General features: G+C 48.0%; 1 protein-coding gene across 10 annotated transcripts in view; it reads right to left on the bottom strand.

Moving 5' to 3' along the window:
* LDLRAD4 (low density lipoprotein receptor class A domain containing 4) overlaps positions 1-18,452 on the bottom strand; it is a 511,331-nt gene extending 492,879 nt beyond the window's left edge. For 4 of the 10 annotated variants that reach the window (XM_060200610.1, XM_060200612.1, XM_060200606.1 and 1 more), the window contains exon 1: positions 17,345-17,525. The gene's annotated coding sequence lies outside the window, so the exon portion shown is untranslated. Of the gene's footprint in view, positions 1-17,344; positions 17,526-18,313 lie in introns of those variants that run through there. The other 6 variants (XM_060200614.1, XM_060200607.1, XM_060200613.1 and 3 more) reach the window with 3 other exon arrangements.
* Between the last annotated feature and the right edge of the window lie 1,103 nt (positions 18,453-19,555).

Below are 19,555 nucleotides of genomic sequence, written 5' to 3' on the forward strand. Positions count from 1 at the left end.
AGATGCTACCATGATGTTAACCGGACTTCCCTGAGCAGATGACCCCACCAATATGTCCTGGAGCTCCACTTCCCCAGAGTCCTGCCCCACTAGGGAAAGAGAGAGACAGGCTGGAAATATGGATCGACCTGTCAATGCCCATGTTCAGTGGGGAAGCAATTACAGATGCCAGACCTTCCACCTTCTGCACCCCATAATGACCTTGGGTCCCTACTCCCAGAGGGATAAAGAATAGGAAAGCTGGGAGTCGGGTGGTGGCACAGCAGGTTAAGAGCACATGGTACAAAGCACAAGGACCAGTGTAAGGATCCCGGTTCAAGCCCCTGGCTCCCCACTTTCAGGGGAGTCGCTTCACAGGCGGTGAAACAGGTCTGCAGGTGTCTATCTTTCTCTCCCCCTGTCTTCCCTCATCTCTCTCCATTTCTCTCTGTCCTATCCAACAATGACAACAATAATAAGTACAACAATAAAACAACAAGGGCAACAAAAGGGGGAATAAATAAATAAATATAAAAAAAAAGAATAGGAAAGCTATCAGGGGAGGGGATGGGATATGGAACTCTGGTGGTGGGAACTGTGTGGAGTTGTACCCCTCTTATCCCACAGTCTTGTCCATCATTATTAAATCAATAAAAAAAATTTTTAATTTAAATTCTCCCAAAGTCAGTCCCCTCCTGAGGCCACTCTTGGTTTCTTTTGTTTTGTTGTTTGTGATTAGTAGTAGGTTACACTGTAAGATGACAAGATAGGTATTCACACTGACACTACCACCAAAGCTCTATGACCCCACTTTCCCACCTCCCAAAGATAACCACCAGAGTGCTCACAGTCTTAGAAACACTTTGTTTACTTCTGTTTTGTTTTTGCAAATTCATGTGTGTCAGATCTCTAGATTCCACATATGAGTGAAACCATCTGTCTTTCATCTCTTTACTTATTTCACTAAGCATCACCTCTAGCTAGTTCCATTCATCTTGTCCCAAAGGACACAATGTCATCTTTTTTGGGTTGCAAAGTAGTACCCCATGGACTATGAATATATAGCTAGCTATCCCATAACTTCTTCAGCCAGTCATCTGATGATGGGCGTTTAGGCTGCCTCCACTCTTTGGCTACTGTGAATAATGCAGCTATGAACATATGAATGTATATGTCCCTTTGAATTACTGTTAGTGTGTTCTTTGGATAAATCTGAAACCACGCTTCACAGTCCAATGTAGACATCTCCTGGGCCCTCCAAGTCCTTCACACTTTCCAGGTCTATCATGATGTATCGTGCAGACAGAACCAGAGTTTAGAGTTCACAGCACTCCAGAAGGATACAGAGCAGAGGAAGAAGAAAAGGCCCTTCAGCCTGCAGCCTCACTCTCCTTGTATAAAGCCCTCTCAATGCTTAAATGGCATTCCAAATCCATAGGCCAAGACTTGATCATTAACTGCCTGCTTTTACTGGCGAGCTGCTTCCTGTGCATCTAGCCTATGGACTCCTCAGATCTCGAAGTCCCCTGAGGACAAGAGCTCAGTCTCCATGGAAAGGGCTGGCAGGCACTACACAAACACTTGGCTTGTTTGAGATAATGACAGCTACCATTTCTTGAGCACTCGACTAGGATGACTGGTCCATTCCAGGTCAGTCTGTATACACATTTTCTTTAATCCTCTTCAAAAATCTAAGAATTGGGCAAACAGTTGTTTCAGGAAAGGACAAACTGACCTTCCAAAGGTCACACAGCAGGGGCATGGCAGGACAGGCACCCAAAAGAGACAGCTAACGAAAGTAATTCCCTTTCCTTGCACCAGGAGAATGCTCAGATTTTTTTTTTAATATTAGGGGGGAGTAACGGCTTATAGTGAATACAGCTGTTGAAACGTGTCAAATTTCTTCATTTTATGCAAAATACTTTCAGCTCCAGCCTAGGTCCTCCTCCACCATCATGCATCAAGAGTCTGCTTAGATGTTTCACACACTCAGTGGACAGACAGCAAGCAAGTCGCTGCAGGCCAGGCAGCTGCTACTAGGCCCATGTTTCAATGCTGCCATTGCTTCCTTGAGTGGGTTGAGTGGGGACAGCTGCTCCATGGTGGATGCCAGAACAAGAGCTATTTCCTTAGGCTCATAATGTGCCTTGATTTTTAAAAATCCAATATATAAACCATGTTATACCAGTAAAAGGATGAGCATTCACATTTCAAACTAATGCACTAAGAGTTCCATTAAATAACAAGTACTCCAACTCTATTTAGTGTCCAACTTTAGTTACTTGGAAAATACCCTAAATTTTCTGGATTGAATAGATAGCATAAAGGGGTATGATCGACCTGTCAATGCTCATGTCCACGGGAGAAGCAATTAAACAAGCCAGAACTCCTACCTTCTGCACCCCAAAAACAACTTTGATCCATACTCCCAGTGGGGAAGAAGTGATAGGGGGGTTGCTTTACAAGCAGGTCTGCAGGTATCTATCCTTCTCTCCCCCTCCCTGTCTCCCCTATCTCTCTCCATTTCTCTCTGTCCTATCCAACAACAATGACATCAATAACAACAATAATAACCACAACAATGATAAAATAACAAGGGCAACAAAAAGGAAAAAAATAGCCTCCAGGAACAGTGGATCTGTGGTACAGGTACCGAGCCCCAGCAATAACACTGAAGGCAAAAAAAAAAAAAAAAGAGGGCTCTGAACTCCAGCTCGATCAGGACCTGGAGAGAGAGGATGAAAAGAGAGGGACATTTGGATGGAGTAGTTGGGTGATGTGTGGCTTGGAGGGGAAGAGAGGACAAGACATGGACATGGGGGGCAATGATGTACAAATGTAGATAGATAGTTGTAGAAATAATCTAATAGCCCATATCTTCAACCTTGGGAGAGCTGCTTCTAATAGAGGGATTGGGGATTCAGAACTGTGGTGGTGGGAACGGTATGAAGTTGCACCCTTGTTGACATGTAATTCTGTAAATTAATGTTAAATCACTAATAAAAATTTTTTAAAAGAATAGACAGCATGTTAACTATTATCACATATATGTACACATATGTGCAGTCATCACATTACCGGTCAAGATTAAAAAAAAAAAATCCAATACCTCTAGTTCAGATATAAAAGACCTGGAATTTTGTATGTAAATACCAATAGAGTGCAATCGAGGTTCTGTAAGGGTGCAATACTTTCCTTAATCAGCCAGGTAGCAGAAAAACAAACGTGCTCCGCTCCTCTCCTCTCCTCTCCCTGGTCAACTAGGAATATCAAAGGAGAACACCTGGGACAACAACAAGACAGAACTACAACTACTCTGGGAAGCCACTTCTTCTTCTAGCGTTTGCCTGGGAAGCCACTAAATCACCAGAGCATCCAGAGACCACAACTCTGCCAAGACCTCCAGCTCTACCCAGTTGAGAAACTTCTCTAAAGAACAAGGAATATTAAACATCACCTGAAACTGCAACAAGATGAGACTGGGACTGTTCTAGGAAGCCACCAAGTCACTGGTGAGTGAAAACACATGTGACTCATAGACAAAGAGGAGCCTAAGAAGAGATTCCTGGGGCTAAAGCCCATATCTACACCCCAGTGGCTGGGAACAGTCTGGCAGTTTGCCAGTTGAGGAGCCACCTCAGGTCTGTTTTACCAACAAAAAGACTGCAGAAGGGAGAAAAGGACTCCCCTAAGACTCACCAAATGCAACTGTGAGTCTCCATTGCTACAGCCCTCAGAGGCTGGAGCAGCAGAGGGGAGGCCCTGTGCTGACATCTGAGACAGAGAACTAACCAGGAAACTCAGGAGAAGAGCTACACCTCAGTAGTCTCACGGTGGGGCTACATAGGAGGAGCCTTTCCACATTATTCTCCTGATGAGAACATGGTGAATAATTGCCTCAGAACCTACAGACTATAAACGGGACTTGTTTAGAAACTCACAGGGCCCAGCAGTGCTGCCCAGCTTGGCTCTGGCTGTTGGTAGAGAAGCTGAATTGAGCCCAGCGCTTTGTATCTTGGGGTATGGGAATCTCTTTGCATAACCACTGTGCTTTCTCTCCCCCACTCTGCTTTATCTCTCAGTCAGGACTGAGTGATTAAGCTAAAGAACGTACTTATAGGTAAAAAGCCCTCAGGCTACCATAGCCTACAGGGAAGAAAAATAACAAGAGGCTTTAAAAGCCACTGTGCTTCAACTCAGGGATTAATATAACATTGAAACAACTTAATTTCCACAACTGTGAACTCTTTAAGTACCTTACTTAGACACAAGTCAATCCAGGCAAGAGTGATCAGTTAACTGAAAAGTACTGAGAGAAGTACCTCATAACACACTATAATAATGTTTAAACCAAGGAGAAACATTGGAGAAATGAACCAGGACAAAAGTCCAGCTGAAAGCTCCCCAAAGGTAGAAACACAGGAAAATGAAATCAACATCTAAACTCTAGTTTAGGAATTAGTCACAGGAGTGAGGAAAGAGGTTGAAAGAACTGTCATCAGAAATACAGAAACAACAAATGAGACTCAGAAAGAAAGCACTCTCTCGAGGTAATCAGAGAGCTGAAAGCTGAAATAGCTGAGCTAAGAGCACCACTAGCTAAACAAGCTAATACAGTGTCAGACAGGGTAACAAAATAGCTCAGCTACAGAAAACAACAGAGGAGAGAGAATAGAATAAATGAGGCAGAAAACAGAATTGGCAGGATTAAGGAGGAATTAGAGAAAACTAAGAAGGAAGAGATCTCAAAAAGAGATTAAGAGATACTGAAAACAACAACAGAGACATATGGGATGGCTTCAAAAGAAATAATATATACATTTCTACCAGAGGAAGAAAGAGAGGGAGGGGAAAAAACATTATTCAGGACATAATAGCTGAGAACGTCTCTAGTCTAGACAACATAAAAGACATAAAGGTTCAAGAAGCCCAGAGGGTCCCAAACAGAATTAAGCCAGACTTAAAGACACCAAGACACATCCTATTTAGAATGGAAAGGAATAAGGATAAAGAAAGGATCCTGAAGGCTGCAAGAGAAAAACAAAGAGTCACCTACAGAGGAAAACCCATAAGATTAGCAGCAGACTTCTCCACACAAACACTACAGGCCAGAAGAGAATGGCAAGATATCTATCGAGTGCTCAATGAGAAAGGCTTTCAGCCAAGAATACTATATCCTGCTATACTGTCATTCAGAGTAGATGGAGGCATCAACACCTTCTCAGACAAGCAACAGTTGAAGGAATCAACTATCACCAAGCCTTCCCTGAAAGAAGTTCTGAAAGGTCTCCTTTAAACAGTCAGACCACCATAAATATGCCATCTATTAGAACACTCTGAAAATCTACAAGAATGGCATTAAAATATCTTCAATCTTCAATAAATGTCAATGGCCTGAATTCACCTATTAAAAGGCACAGAGTAGGAGGATGGATCAGAAAACACAACCCAACAATATGCTGTCTACAGGAAACCCACCTAACTCAACAAGACAAACACAGACTCAAAATGAAAGGATGGAAAACTATCATACAAACCAATGCCCACAAAAAAGGGCAGAAACAGATACTCTCATATCTGACATGATAGACTTTAAAATAAATGAAATTTAAAAAGATAGGGATGGACACTACTTAATGCTCAGAGGATCAGTCAATCAAGAGGACTTAACAATTATTAAGATCTATGCACCCAAATGAGAAGCCATCTAAATACATCAAACATCTACTGAAAGAGCTACAGCAATACATTAACAGCAACACAGTCATAGTAGAGGACTTCAACACCCCACTCTCTCAACTTGACAGATCATCCAGGCAGAAAATCAATAAAGAAACGAGGGCGCTAAATGAAGAAATAAATAAACTAGAACTATTGGACATTTTCAGAGTAAAAATGGTGATTTCACCATTTTCAGCCCATCTTGGAAGGAGCTTGAAGAAATCATGTTAATTGAAATAAGTCGGAAACAGAAGGATGAATATGGGATGATCTCATTCACAGGCAGAAGTTGAAAAACAAGATCAGAAGAGAAAACACTAAGCAGGACTCGGACTGGAGCTGGTGCACTGCACCAAAGTCAAAGACTCTGGGGTAGTTGGAGGGGAGGAGAGTTCAGGTCCTGAAACAGGATGGCAGAGGACCTAGTGGGGGTTGTACTGTTGTGTGGAAAGATGAGAACTATTACGCATGTACAAACTATTGTATTTACTGTCAACTGTAAAACATTAATCCCCCAATAAAGAAATTTTTTAAAAAAAGAAAAACAAATGTTCCATCAAGCCATCTAACAGTAAACATCACCTCCACCCTTGAAATTCTTGTATTGTGTCCAGAAAGGTTCTGTCCCTACTAGAAAAACTCTGGCATTCTGTCATTCTGCTAAAGGTACAAGCCAAATCCAGCAAGGTCAAATTAAACAGAAGTCTGTCAGCCCCACCACATCAGCCAACAGCAAACATAGGGAGAAAGTACACAAGCTGTATTTTGCAGTCACCCAAAGCGCCCTGAGCAAATGTTACAGCAACCTCTTCAATAGCATGACTAGCACACAATTCCTCTAGGAGCCCTTGGGGACTTCTTCCACCCAAGCTCAGCAGGGGACCCCCCCCAACACTGGCTGCCTGAGCCCTGCTGGTCAGACCACATTGGTGGCTGCTGGCAGCCCTCCCATCACTGTGGAGCTCGTCCCATAGCCCACCAAGGTGAATGCAAATCTGACCTGGATCAGTGTCAGCATGTAGTTGACTAAACTACCAGCAACGTGGTGAGGCCGTGACAGGGTGATGTGGGCCCAGCAGCAACTCAGAATCCCCAGAGCCTATGCCTCGCATGTTGGGACTCACTTACCAGAGCACTAAAGACAGGATATGCCCCCCACCAATTCTATAGGATCTATACACTGTTCACCAAGCACCTGCTAACCAATGCATACCCAAAGGTGTGTGTGTGTGTGTGACAGAGAGAGAGAGACAGACAGACAGACAGAGGGAACCTGGAGCTAGTCCTAAAGGCTCCCCTGTGGCCCATCCAAGCCTCTCAAACAAAAAGGCTGCCTTTTGAAAGGAAAAAAGCAAAAAATGGCTTGCCTCTAGTTAACTGCAACCTACGAGTTTTTTCCTTCAAGTTCCAGGAACAACCTGTTTACAAAGTCCAACACTGTTAACAGTTGCACACAACTCAGAAATGATGCAGACCCTGGCTGGAAGCAAAATAAATAAATAAATAACTCTGCCAGATTTGTAGGGAAAGGTGTTGAAGTTCCCTCACAAAGTGTACCAACCTTCAGAATGAACCTTGTGTCAGCAACAGCCTTGGAGGCACGGTTATGGAAGAGTTTGATCTCAAAAAGTGGCCGTTCAAAACAGAAATAAGTGAACTGAACAAGATACCACATACTCTCCACCCCGACATTGCTGGCACCACTGCTTCTCCTGACACTACTATTCTAACCATGAACCCAAGTAAAAGCTACAAGTAGGGTTAGAATGGCAACAAAATCCAGGGATAGTCCTTGCCCTTACAACCCCATCATTTTATTTTAAAATATATCATCGGGGGACAGCAAGGTAGTTCACCTATAATGGCGCCTGGTCTGCCGTATTTACAACCCAAGTTAAAACCTATCCCTTACCCCATTGGAGAAAGGCTCATACTATGGTGACCTTCCTTCTTTCTGTCTGTTTCTCTCTTTCTATCTGAAAACATCACCCCAGAGTAATGAAGACACAGTAATGACAAAAGAAATATATATATATATAATATAATATTATGGATCTCACGGTGGTTCAGTGACACTGTGCGGATTTGCCTGTGTGAGGTTCCAAGTTTGAACTCATCACAGCAAATGCAAATGCAGTGCGCTAGAGCATGTCTCTGTGTCCCCTACCCCTGTCTCTTTTTTATTTTTTTTAGTGGTCCTTTTTTTGTAAGTATTTTTTTATTTATTTTCCCTTTTGTTGCCCTTGGTTTTTTTTATTGTTGTTGCAGTTGTTTTTGTTGTTATTGATGCCATCTTTGTTGGATAGGACAGAGAGAAATGGAGAGAGGAGGGGAAGACAGGGAGGGGGAGAGAAAGACAGACACCTGCAGACCTGCTTCACCGCCTGTGAAGCGACTCCTCTGCAAGTAGGGAGCCGGGGGCTTGAACCAGGATCCTTCTGCCCGTCCTTGCACTTTGCACCACGTACGCTTAACCCACTGCGCTACCGCCCGACTCCAACACATAGATCTTAACTCTCCAGAAAGGTGATCCACTATTTTTGTATTTGCACATTACAAAATTCTAGCAAATGACAAAAATCTTTTCAACTATGACCCCTAGATATGAACCTAGATTTTTTTTCCAGTTGCTACCTGGGTATCATTGGCACTCAGTACCTGCACCATGAATCCACAGCCACTTTTTCTCTCTTTCTTTTTCTTTTTTTGATTTCATTGTTGTTTGTTTGTTTTTATTAAATGGGATAGAGAGAAATTGAGAGGGAAGGGGGAGATTGAGATGGAGAGAGAAAAAGAGAAGCCTGCAGTACTGCTTCATCATTAGTGAACACACACACATACGACACACACACACCACACACACACAAACACCACACACACATACACCACACGCACACACATACACCACACACACATACACCACACACACATACACACACACAAACACCACACACATACACACCACAAACACCACACACATACACTACACACACACACCACAAACACACATACACCACACACACACCACAAACACCACACACATACACCACACACACACACAAACACCACACACATACACCACACACACACACACCACAAACACACACACACATACACCACACACACACACCACAAATACCACACACACACACACCACAAACACCAAACACACACACACACACACACATACTCCCACAGGCTCTAACTTGTGTCTTTAACACATGGTAACTTGTGTGCTTAAACAGGTGCACCATGGACCAGCCTGGGAACCAAGATCTTTCTAACGAAAGTGTGGAAAGAAAATTTTACATGCCAGTTCACATCAAATTTGCAGATTCTCTTTTTCCACAATATTCAGCACTGACAAAGGATCTGTGATCCCTCCATGGGAGGGGGGGGGGGTAAAAAGGGCCCCCAATCCTCTCTGAAATACAATCTGGTAATACTTTTTTTTTCTTTTTTGGAGGACACTCTAAGAAGCTTTCATACCCACCGACTTCCTTTTTAGAATGTGATCAAAGTGTTCAATGTATTATTTGTCACAGAGAAACTGGTAACAGCCTCAATGTCTCAAAACAGATTTTTAAATATAAAAATATAATCATAAAGTAGAATATTTCAGTCATTATAAGTGGTATTTTGAAAGAATATTTAAATTACACAAAAAAATGTTTATGACAAAATGCTAAATTCTTTTTTAAAAAAATCCTATAAGTTTTATATATGACTTTATAATTAAGGGGGGGAGGCTGGAAAAAGTTTTAAAGTTTTCTTCAACTGTTAACAGAAGTCATCACTGAACTTCATGGAAGGTGACTGGTCATTTTAATTTTCTTTGTTGCCTCTCCTCATATACTCCTGATTAACTTCAAAAAGTATATAATTAAGGGGGTGGAGGAGCTTCAGGGGTCAACACTTGTGATACTGATTTCAGCCCAGCCTGAAAGGTTCTAGACTCAAAAGGCAGGTTCAAAATGCAGTAGGCAGAGGGCCCGTCCCACATGTGTCCTCACTAGCTGTGTCCACAGGAGTCGCCTTGACAGTGGCTTTGTCCTAGGTGGTGATGACTGCAACACATACTGAAACACCCAGCATAAAGTGCTGGGTGCTCGGTGCTAAGTTAGAACAGTAACTCCGGGGGTCAGGCGGTAGCGCAGCGGGTTAAGCACACGTGGTGGGAAGCACAAAGACCAGCTTAAGGATCCGGGTTCCAGCCCCGGCTCCCCACCTGCAGGGGAGGGTCACTTCACAGACGGTGAAGCAGGTCTGCAGGTGTCTGTATTTCTCCCCCCCATCTTCCCCTCTCTGAATATCTTTGTCCTATCCAACAATGACAGTAATGATAACAACAACAATAAAACAACAAGGGCAAAAGGGGGGTTATAGCCTCCAGGCGCAGTGGGTTTGTAGCACAGGCACAGCAGAACTCCAGCGAGAACCCTGGAGGCAACTAAATAAATAAATAAAATAACTCCACAAACTGGTATTGCCTTTACCACAAGGAAGCGAGCACTGAGCCAGTCCCTTCATCCCAGGTGGCTGAGTTGTCAAACACAACAAAGATTTGGTAACAGCCCCCTCCCCCCGTCACGTGTGTGCACCCGGCTGAGCTCAGGGGCTGTTTTGTCCCGGCTGTCATGAGTGGAAGTGTTCTATCACCAGTGCCACTAAATCTGCATCTCCTAAGGCCAAACTTTGGTTCCTATCATGTTAGATGCTTGGCTCTGCCCAAAAACGACAGACAGTATTTCAAAAGGAGCACACGTGAAGTTTGTGGCTGACTTATCTATGCCCCCATGGAGTGAAACAGAATTTTAAAGACATAATTCTTTCTTTTTTTTCTTTATAGGAGAATCAAAGGAAATGAAAATGACACAGTCCCCGTACTGGACCCTGTGAGATAAAAGGACATGTAAAAAGGAGTCCCATCAGGCCAGGCAGTAGTGCAGCGGCCTAAGTGCACGTGTAATGATCCCGGTTCGAGCCCCCGGCTCCCCACCTGCAGGGGAGTCACTTCACAAGTGGTGAAGCAGGTCTGCAGGTGTCTTTCTCTCCCCAGCTCTGTCTCCCCTCCTCTCTTGATTTTTCTCTGTCCTATCCAACAACATCAATGGCAACAATAAAAATAAGAGCAACAACAGGACCAGTGGAATCTTAGTGCAGGCACTGAGCCCCAGCAAAAAGATTAAAAAAAAAAAAAAAAAAAAAAAGAAGAGTCCCGTTCAGTCTCATCCTCAGACTTCAAGCAGCGAGAGGTCTCTTCTTCATGTCCAGAAGTTCTGGAAAAAATCATACCCAAAGGATCCACCTGCCAACACCCATGTCCAATGAAGAAGCAATTATAGAAATCAGACCTTCCACCTTCTGCACCCCATAAACAATTCGGGTCCATCCTCCCAGAAGAATAAAGAATAGGGAAGTTTGGGCGGAGGGTAGATAGCATCATGGTTATGCAAACAGACTCTCATGCCTGAGGCTCCAAAGTCCCAGGTTCCATCTCCCGCACCACCATAAGCCAGAGCTGAACAGTGCTCTGGTAAAAAAAAAAAAAAAAATTAAAAATAGGGACACTTCCAATGGAGGGAGGAAAGGGGGCGTGGAACTTTGGTGGTGGGAACTGTATGGAATTATGCCCCTTATCTTACAATCTTGGCAATTATTAGTAAGTCACTAATAAAGTTTTTAAATGATACCCAGAGACTGAAGAAAGTGCTTTTCAAAGACTTGTGCTCAACACTGCCAGGCACTCCTGCTAAATTGTACTGGGCCTTCCTCACAAGAAACTTGAGGTTCAAAGTGGATAGAAACAAAGCCACTGATGGGCCAATACAATAAAAAAAAAAAAAAGAAAAAACGGGGGGGCGGGTGGTGGAGCACCTGGCTAAACACACGTTCTAGTGCACAAGGACCTGGGTTCAAGCCCCCAGTCCCCACCTGCAGGGGAGAAGCTTCACGAGTGGTGAAGTACTGTTGCAGGTGTCTCTCTGTCTCTCCCTCTCTATCACCCCCTTCCCTCTCGATTTCTGGCTGTCTATCTAATAAATAAAGATAATAAAAAAAAATTTAAAAAAAGAAAAGAAAAAAACGGAGGTTCTTCCGTAGACAAGAGGGTCCCAGAGGGCTGAGGTGAAAGGGAGCCTGGGGAGTGGGAGGATAACTCAGAGCCACAAAGCGGGAAGGAAGGAGCTTTGGAGTTTGCTGGCCAGTCACCGGCACTGACAGCAGAACGAGGGAGACACTGTCTCTCCAACCCGGCAAGTACACGACTGCTGACCCGCACCTGCCTCGGGCATCTCCAGAGTCCAAGCCCAGACCCGAGGGGAGGGAGACCACCAGGGCTGAGTGGCGTCCAGCGACACCCTCGATGCACTTCGAGTGAGACCTGTACGCCACAGAGGCGACAGTGACAAGTTCATCAGTTGATCCGCTTGCACCACTGAAGACAGCCCAGGACGAAGTCAGAGTCCGGAACCACTGCTTTTATTCTCTGACCAAGTGCCCCGGTGGAGGTGGTCCAGCCAGAGGTCCAGGAGTCCGACCCAAAGCAGAAAGCAGCCTGGCCTCCTGCTGCTGGCTCTGGCCTTCTAAAGCAGTTAGTGCTTTCAGGAGTGGAGATTCCCTGCCCAACTCTTAAGCAGAGGACTGGACACACACACACACACACACCAACAGAAAGGAAGAAGGAAGAAAGGAAGAAAGAAAAAAGAAATAGAGGGGAGGTGTGGAGAGGAGAGGATAGGGGAGGGAAGGGGAGGAAACAGGAGGGGAGGGGAGAAAAGGGGAGGGGAGGAGAGGAAACAGGTGAGGAGAGGAGGGGAGGGGAGGAGAGAAAACAGGAGGGGCGGGGAGGAAAGAGGAAAGGAGAGGAGAAGGGAGGAGAGGAGAGGAGAGGAGAGGAGAGGAGAGGAGAGGGGAGGGGAGGAGAGGGGAGGGGAGGGGAGGGAAGGGAGGGGAGGGGAGGGAGGGGAGGGAAGGGAGGGGAGGGGAGGGAGGGGAGGAAACAGGAGGGGCGGGGAGGAAAGAGGAAAGGAGAGGAGAGGGGAGGAGAGGGGAGGGGAGGGGAGGGGAGGGGAGGGGAGGGGAGGGGAGGAAAGAAGAAAGGAGAGGAGGGGAGGAAACAGGAGAGGAGGGAAAGGGAAGAGAGGGGAGGGTCGGGTCAGGGGAAAACTGAATGTCCCACCTCCAGCCTGTTTCTGGGACCTTCTCCCCTGCAAACTCTGGCACCTAGCTCACTAGGAGGATGGCTGGCTAGGAAGGGACGGCACACGTCCTTTCCACAGACTGAATGGCGCAGCCTCAGCCTTACTTTGAAGAAGTAGTCTAGGTCCATTTAGCGACCCCAAGGATGGAGTTCCACAGATACCATTCTGAAACCCCTTCTCCTCTCCCCACCCCCACCCCCCCCCAATAACTGACCTTGAAGTACAGACCCTGAATCCTGTCTGCAAAGGGAAGAAGAGTTTAAGTCATCTGGCAAGGGCCCAACTTAGGAGGTGGCTTTGTAATATGAGCAGTGTGTCCGTCCGCTAACAACTAGAGCAAGACCATTAAGTTCATTACACCTGTCACTCTGCCAGCTGACTATCCAAATTGCCAGAGATGAAAGTACATTATGCCCAAGGAGTGCCACCCGGCCCCCTCCCAGGGCAGCACACACACTTATCTCAAACAATTTGTTCTCAATGTCTGCACCTGCAGAAGGAACGCACCAGTAAACAGCTTGAAACTTGGCTTTGAGAAACCTTAGAGCTTGAGCAGCTAAGAACAAAGTTTAGTTTCATCCAAAGCAGGTGCCTGGGAGAAAGACTAGGTGCCAGGTCCCCCCAGTGCAGAGGAGGAAGGAATATGGGGGGTAAAGGGCAGAGACGGCTGTCCAAACAAAGGGCACAGAGTTGCTACGTGGATCCTGCTGCCCCACAGCACAGCCAAAAATAAAACGGAGAGACACACCCTTTTCATTTCCGAAGCAAGTCACAGAATTCTAGGCAGGAGGCAGAGAGGCCTTCCAAGCAGCTGCACAACCTACAGTCTCCCGGGGTGTGCAGCCGGCCAGTGGCTGCAGGGTGCGTTTGCAGTGCAAGCGTGTTGCAGACAGCGGTAATTTATTTATCCCTGTCATGTAACATTAGCAATCTGTCTGGAGCTTGGCAAGCAACGACTTGCGCTGTCGTATAAACTGTCTGACAAACTTAAAGTTTCGTAAATGTTTCTCTTTTCCAGCAGACAATAAGGCATCACCACTCCCTCCCCCCCCAAAAAAAGTTGTCATCTCCTTTTCTGTTCCTTTTCTCTCATCTTCAAAAAGAAAGAAGAAAAAAGAAAGAAAACCAACAATTAAAAAAAAAAACAAACATGCAAACAGAAATGATCCCTCAGCAGGATTCTTAACCTTGAAAGTCTCAACATGTTTCCAATGCCAGGGAAATAAGTAAATAAATGGATGGGGGGTGGGAGAGGGACCAGAAGGTGGCATGGTGGGGGTCAGTGGTGGTGGTGGGGAGTACAGAGCAAAATCTGAAAAACAAAAGTATAGTCATTAAAAATTAATAAAGGGTGCGGACATCAGCTCCCCACCCCCGTCTGCTCATGGGGATTTGAGCCAGACACACTGCACCCTCATTAAGTGGTGTCTGGCAGGCTGCCGGAGTTTTAGTGGGTTCTGGGAATGCCAATATATTAACCAGAGGACTTCTTGCATCCTCTTTAGAGTTTTTATTCTAGAAAAGTCAACCATTTGGCACAATGCAGCCTTATTTTTTTGTCCGGGAATGCTCTCAACTGCCAATCAGGGAAGAAATTATAGCTATGTTCTTCATAATTTCCAAGAGCTATCTGGAAACCAAGCTGGATGGAAAGAAACGTCCTCACAAATACAGCTGAAAAGGCCAAAGGACCATTTTTAGTGGGAAGTCAAAGAAAAGCAATCCATACTTAAACCCCATGAATGTGGGACAACACAAACATGACTGGGACCGGCCCTCCTATGAGAGAGGAGAAAAAACAAAGTGTGAGTTGGAAAGAGGAACATACTTCTGCAGCAATTAATAGTACAGGTGTTTGCCTGCTTCTTGTGGTTGGCTACCAATGAAGAAAATAATGTCATCCCCCCCCCCAAAAAAAAAAAAAAAAAAACTCCCTGAAAAGTAGTAGGTCTTGTGGCCTAATTTTTCAAATGGTAGACAGATGCTTCACATTCCTACTTTCAAATTTAAGATTCGCTTTCCATGTACACCCATAACACAGGCCAAGGTGTAATCCTAGACTCCAAGATCCCATGGAGACAGAAAGTCCCTTTTAATGGCTTCTAGAATAGTTTTCTCAAACCTACAAGAGGAAGGAAGGAAGGAAGGGAGGGAGAAGGGAAGAAAAGGAGAAGAGTGGAGGCGACAGGGTAATTGTGCTGCTGTTTATTTGCATTTAACAGCCACAGGTCTATAGAAAGTTCATAAGCATTTTTGTTTGTTTGTTTTAATTTTCCACATCAAAATGGAATACTGCTTTTAGAGCTCTTGCTCCGTGAATTTTCTTTCTTCGCAGTTAATTCTCAGGTAGAGGGCAGACACATCCAAACACCTAGATTCAGAAGGGCTGCCAGAAAGGCCTGACCAGTCGCACACTGCAAGTAAAGAGTTTGCGACAGTGCTGAGGCTCTATCTCCCACACAGACCACAGGGGTGACTGTCATGGAGTCAATGCAAAAACGCAGCCTGAGTGAAGGGGTCTCTACTTGACAGTCTGCCAGAAACTGCCCACAGAAAACATAAGTCACCTTCCTCTCTCAATGTCCTGAAAGACTGAGAGTTACCAATCTAGCTGCCCAGATTAAAAAAACAGACAGTATTCCATGAGTTGCAGGACCATTCTGCCAGGCTAAGTCAACCCAGACTACAGCAGAGTCCCAAACTGTAAACACCTCTGCAGACGGGTCCCTCCTCTCTCAGCGTGCCAGGCAAGGAAACTATTCTTAGAACACTGTCAGCAGTTGGGGGGAATAAATATTTGTCTATGTATGTATATACTCCAGTGGGGGAAGGGACCGTTGAGTCTCAAATGATGTGCCAACGAATTAGCACAAAATCCCTTAATAAGCAGCTGACACAAGCTGGGTTCCTTTGCAGGACTGTGGTCATGCAGATCAAATCCCCTTCAGATTCCTGTTAGGAAAAGTCTTCTCCATCTAAACATATACATAAGCTAGAACCATGGCCAAACGATGGTGAGTGGTAGTGACCTCTCCCTAAGGGAGCAGCAGAATTTTAAGAAACTATAATTTAGGTCCATTCAGGAAGGTAGCTACAAGCCCATTAGAGTAAATCTCTTACTTGTATTAACAGTCTCAGCACCAGTTCTTAACAGTGTATTCAATGTCAATAGCAAAGAAAAGCTCTTAAAAAAACTAAGCTTTCAGAGATCATAAGGAGTTTACCCCTGTCTTCTAAAAGCACTGCTCTGCAAGGGCCATTAAGTAGCATTTTAAGGGTTGATAGAAAAACAAACAGGATAATTCAATATTGTTATACAAGGTTAATACTCCAGAAACCAAGTAGGACAATTCTAATATATGTACATGGTTAATATTTGTATCTACCATTTGTCTATGTAACGCTGACACCTAACATAATGATTTTTTTTGACATTATGACCTTTTAGGAATTGTAAAGAATGTCTCCGAAGAATTGTGCACCATTTAAAGACAACTCCAAGACAGAAAACTCAATCCCAAATACTAGGGAAAACCAAATACCCACATGGAGAAATATAGAACTTGATGCAAGGGCAGTTGCTCAGTGCCGACTCTACAGAACCTTCTCTGTAACCCAATACTCTATTGGAGCTCCAGGGGAGATAGCAATGGGAGAATATAGTTCTTGGCTGGCCAAACAAGTGGGAAAGGTGCTCGGAAAGGTAATTTCTCAGTAGTAGCTCTGAGGGAAGACGACGACATCCTCTAGACCAGCCAAGGGCTCCTTGCATTTTTAAGAATGAATGCTGTTCATCCAGTCTGCCCATATCTACTGTCAGAAATTGACTAAAAGAAGCTCTCCAAATCAGCCTTCTGTAAAGCTGATCCCACTCTGCATCTCACAGTGTCTAGCACATGGCAGGTCATCAATAAATATTTATCACGATCATAATTAGCATTTAGAAAGCAGCACGGAGCCACTAAGTGAGGGGTCCTGGGATGAGGAAAAAAAAAAGCCAAAATGATTAGACAGGAGAGAGAAAGAGGGGAGTCCCGGTCGATGGGACTCAGAGAAAAGGGGGAGCAAAACTAAATGATCTGATTCTGGCTAATAAAAACATTTTTTTCCGGGGAAAACAAAAATGAAGCCAGTCTGTGTGGCCACTGCCACGCAGCCATCCTCGCTCGGAGGGGGTCCTGCTCGCTTTAGAGTTTCTCGCGTCCTGAGCAGCCTGCGCGGTGCCCAGACGGGTAAGCCGGGAACTAGGACACTGACCGGGTGTCCTCTCCAGGGGCCGCCCACCTTCCACATGCCTGTCCTCCCGAAAAATCTCTGCCTTATCAGGAAAGCCCCCACCCAAACGATTAAAAATAAAAAGTTCAAAAGCAAGCAGATGCCCTCTTGGCCACTTTGAAAGAGAATTCACCAGAACAGAGGCCGCAGTCCCAGCAGCTACTTACAGGGCGCGACCCCCCACCCCACCCGGGCGGCACACGGGGCGGGGGGTCCCGGAGGAGCCTCTTCTCGCTGTGCGGGCGCAGACCCCACAACAAAGGCAAATGCGGGACGCAGCTGGGTGCTCCTCGCTTCCTGTTTATTCCACAGCCAGGGGTAGCGAGAAATCCAGCACACGCCTGCTTCCTCCGGGGCTCAGAGATCCAGCAGCCTAAGTGTAACAGCAGCCGCCCAGACAATCGACTTCCCAGCCAATGCCGGGAGCTCCGGGCGGCCCCGCCACCGACGTCAACGCGCTCGGGGGACCGGGGGAGACGCCGGGTGAGGCGGATCCCAGGGGCTGGCGGACCCCCGGGTGCCAGGTGCGGGCTCGGGGCCGCGTGGCCGCGGGGTGCGGGCGGCAGGACGCATGGCGCACACCCGCCCCTTGGCCTCCCGCAAACTCCCCGGCCGGGTCCTGCTTTCCGCTGACACCCCCGCCGCCCCCACCCAGGACCCTGACTAGCAGCGGCGTCCGGAGGAGCCGAGGGAGCCCAGACCTCAGCTGGGGTGACCCGGGCCCACACCCGCAGTGCAGAATGAAGTCCTGCAGCCGCGGGACATCCCGCGCCCGGGGAATAGAAATAGCAAACGGGGGGTGGGGTGGGGGATTGGCAAGGTTCCCGCAGCAGAACACACTCTCAGCGGCTGCGGGCCCGGGAGGGGGAGCGCCCTTCCCACACCCGGCGCGGGAGATGCGGCCGCGGCCCCGGGACGCAACCTGGCCAACCCCGCGCACTATCCCCCGGGGGGGCGCTCGCCGCTCCAGGCCGCTCCCTCGGGCCCCGCAGACGGCGCGGGCTGGCCGGCCGCCGTCCCGCCCCCGGAGCGCCCGGATCTCGCGCCCCCACGTTGGCCACCCTCCTCCCCGGCGCGCCGCGCTGAACTTGGGCCAGACGCGGCGACCGCAACTGCCTCCTCCAGCCCGCACTCACCTGCGGCCGCCGCTGCGGGGCCGAGGCGGAGGTCCAACCGCGGCGCGTCTCCGGGGACCCGGGTCCCGCCGGCCGCGGGGCGGGGGCGGGGGGCGCGCGGTGCGGGGGCGCCGCGGCGGGGGGCGCGCAGGGGGCCGGCGGGGAGCGCGGTGCGGCGCGCCGGGTCTCTTTAAGAGCCGGGGACCTCACGCCCCGGCCTCCCCCGCGCTCCCCGCCCCCCTTTCACTTTCTCAACGACTCTCAGCCTGTCTGGCGGCGGCTGCGGCGGCGGCGGCGGCGGCGGCGGCGGCTCCTCCCCGGCTCGCGGGAGATCCCCGGCCGGCCGCGGCGGGCGCGCAGGGACAGCCGCTCTTGCCTGGCCGCCCCGCAGCCTCGGGGCGGGGGGCAGCGGGGAGACGCCGCAGCGGACGCCGCGGGAGGTGTCCCGCCTAGCGTAGCCGGAGGGGGAGTGTCCCGCCTCCCGCCGCCTTCTGTCTGAGCCGTACCCGTGCGCGGCGAGGCTGTCTGTCTCCAACTCCTCCAGGCTCTCCTCCCTCCCCATCCCCCTCGGCGCGCAGGGGACCCGGCGAGCGGCCAGGCTGCGGGCGGGGGGGGGGGGGGGCGCCGTGCTGGCGGGGGCGCCCCGCGCGCACAGGCCTCGCGGACTCTGCAGGCTGCGCGCACCGGGCCCCCCCGAGCCCCCCGAGCCCCCCGGAGCCCGCCGGCAGCGCCCACAGCGCCGGGCCCGGGCCTCGGGGGCCGCGCGCCCACAGTCGGCGGGACAGGGAACTCCATGCGCGGAGACGAGCTGGGGACGGGGCTGGGGACGGGCTGGGGGCTGCAGAGCTCGCCACACCAGCTGCCTCTCAGGCCAGAATGTGGCTGGGCCCTTGGACACCTCGTGGGGTAACCCGGCGAGCAGTCTTCTAACCCCGGTGCTCCCCCCAGTGAGGATCCGCTCTTTTTATAAAGAAAATGACTCCAGACTGGAAGGTCAACAGTTTCCTTCTCCTTGAAGGACCTAGGAGACTTACACCCCTCCTCCTGAAGGCCGGTTTGGACTTGAACTTCAACTTGAAGGCAGATTAGATGTATTTCAGTCCTCAGAAATGCTAGCGTTGACATCAGCCTCTGTGGGTGTGTTTATTCATTCCAATTTATGTTCCTATTTATTTATCTATTTATTTTAGATATAGAGAAGACAGAGTGGAAGAGACCTCAGCACCAAAGCTTCCTGGTGAACTGAAAAGGTCGCATATGCAC

This window comes from Erinaceus europaeus, chromosome 10 (assembly GCF_950295315.1).
Source record: "Erinaceus europaeus chromosome 10, mEriEur2.1, whole genome shotgun sequence".
Classification (NCBI taxonomy): Eukaryota; Metazoa; Chordata; class Mammalia; order Eulipotyphla; family Erinaceidae; genus Erinaceus; species Erinaceus europaeus.